We start from the raw sequence: 2500 nt of genomic DNA, 5'->3' as shown, positions 1-2500 counted from the left end.
TCTTCGTTAAGGGTCCAAAATACCTCCCTAATCTACTCTCCTCCTCGCCAGATGTCGATCTCCCCTCCGCCCGAGAACCTCTTCCTCCCCAAGTTTTCACAAGTTTTATCCGGTTACCCTGATTCCAATCCCCCTCCCCCTTACCCATCCACCCCCCCTCTCTTGCTCTCCTCAGTATTGCTTTCTTATTAATTTACGCTATCCCCCTCCCTCCCCACTTTTCCCTCTTTTCTCCGTAATACGTTATGTTTCTCAGTCTATCAAACTATCCCATTTATTCAACTACCTTGATGTCCTCCAGCCTTTACGTTGAGCTTCCCGACTTTGCCACGCTTTCGCTTAAGCTTCCAGTCTAGCTACATGTAATTATTGTGTATTTCAGATTGCTCTTATAGTATGTACTTTAGACACCTCTCTCCCTACTACGCAGTGCCTTCCTCTGTAAATACGGCTTTCGTAGTATATAGACTAGTTATAATAACTATAATACCTCTCCCCCAAAGCCTATTTTCTCCCCAAGTTAGGTGCTGTCCGATCCAGCCACGCTAACCGGCCGAAAATGTAATATCTACTTAAATTTACAGCATTGCATTTCCAGATGGCTTTAGAATTCTCTACGAGTTTCAACTTATCCACCTCTATCACATTTCCCTTGCTCTTTTCACTGTCCTCTGAGAAGTAATCCAACGCGTTTCATTCTAAAATCTTTGCCTAGAAATTCATCCAGAATAAACATTTTCCAATAATCGTCAACAGCCTTCCTTCCTTTCTCATCGCTTTCCCTATTTACTCAACGACTGAGAATGCATTTCCCCAAGTTCATTTCATAATTCAGCCCCTGAGACTCGCACACCCGCACTCGCCACAAACGTTTCACTTTTGCGTGTGTCCTGATGTTGCTGTCACTCACCCTCACCCTGTGTCGCCGGTCTCTCATATGGCAGGGCTTTTCTCCCAGCGTCCCTGACCGAGAGTGATGTTGATTCCTCTGCTACGCTTTTTCATGTGCTTACTTCTTTTTCTTTCTCTCACTTTTCCCCTTTGCTTCCCCTTAGTCAACCCCTACTAGGTCTGCCTGTTCCTGCAATGAGTCCGCAAATGGTTTGGTTTCAATATTTTCAATAATATCTCTTTGCATCAGAGTGAATCATAAAAAGGAGGGTGACATAGTCTTAACAGAGGTATTAGAGAGCACACATTTTAACTATTCATTACACGTTAAGGCAATAAAGATAATGTATTAGAAAATTTTCAAAACTAAAGATGCGCCCCACGTGGTGGTGCGAGCCACAGCGGACCTCTCATTCTCTCGCTCTTAACTGACCTTAATCTCAGAACCCTCGCGGAAAAAGTTTTTCCTCCTCCTTTATCTCTTTCTTCTGACTTCCTCCCTCGTTACTAAATCTATTTACCCTTTCCTTGACCATGCATCTTCAACGCAAACCTCAATTTTCTTTGATTTCCTTCTTGCATCTCTTATTTTGCTACTCCCCCACAATTTTCAATTTCAGTCTTCTCCCTCTTTCGAAATGAATGTTTTCCGCTGCGCCTTTTTCTTCATTGTTTTTTTCCCGTCTTCCTAATCTTTCTTAATCTACTCTGCTTCCTCGTAGGCATCCCCTTCTTCCACACGTTCACGCCCGCCAGACTCTCCCTTTCCGCCCCGCCCCCTTCTGCCCTTCTTCAGCCTCCGCCAGAGTCTCCTCCGTCGCCTCCACCGGTCTCCTGAGGCGGGTCACGGACGGCCTACGACTGCTCCTTGCGATTTTTACTGCGACTTGCCCCCTCGCCACATCTCAGAGTTAATGCTGGTAATAGAACAAACATTAATGTCGTTTACGATCCTATTTGGACCATTTATTGCATTAAGACGACAAGGTGAATATGACAGTGAATCTTGCTTGTATCATATTACACAAATGGTATGTCTAAATGTAATTCGGACTCCCTACGTTTATTGTCATTGCATCAGTCGTAAAGGTGGGCGCCGCTATTTATACTTTTGAATAAAATATAGCAATAAAAATGTAGGATACTGATCATTTATAGTTTGATGATTTATTAAGAGGTGTCTCGAAGCTTCTCTCATTACTTCCAAAGCAAAATAATCTTCAGCAGAGAAAAAAAAAAACATAAGCAGACAGACACTCCTTACGCATAAGGACAAAATTAATGACAGTCCTTAAGGATGTAAATAGAAAATATCATTAGAATTTTTGAAACGACTAAATTTACGTGTGACAATAAATCAAAAGGGGCTTTCATTTTTTTTTTCTGTCATATTCGATGCAGAATTATCTTCGAATCTGTGTAAATTTGCAGTCCATAAGCTCATGTAATAAAACTTTGGCTGAGGCATAAACAAAAACTGTCTGTCAAAGACACTTTCGTCGGGAGTCATAGACAAATTTGCCAAGTGAAAGACACGTGAAGATAATCAAACCTCAGTAATGACAGATAGACTTTGGAGGCCCATTCTGATCTACATTCACTGCAATGC

General features: G+C 42.2%; 1 protein-coding gene across 13 annotated transcripts in view; it reads left to right on the top strand.

Moving 5' to 3' along the window:
• Positions 1-2500, top strand: part of LOC113810987 (pH-sensitive chloride channel 1) — a 97811-nt gene that overhangs the window by 22531 nt on the left and 72780 nt on the right. The window lies entirely within an intron of this gene.

This window comes from Penaeus vannamei, chromosome 2, assembly GCF_042767895.1.
Source record: "Penaeus vannamei isolate JL-2024 chromosome 2, ASM4276789v1, whole genome shotgun sequence".
In the NCBI taxonomy this organism is placed as follows: Eukaryota; Metazoa; Arthropoda; class Malacostraca; order Decapoda; family Penaeidae; genus Penaeus; species Penaeus vannamei.
This window is presented reverse-complemented; position numbering and strand designations above follow the sequence as displayed.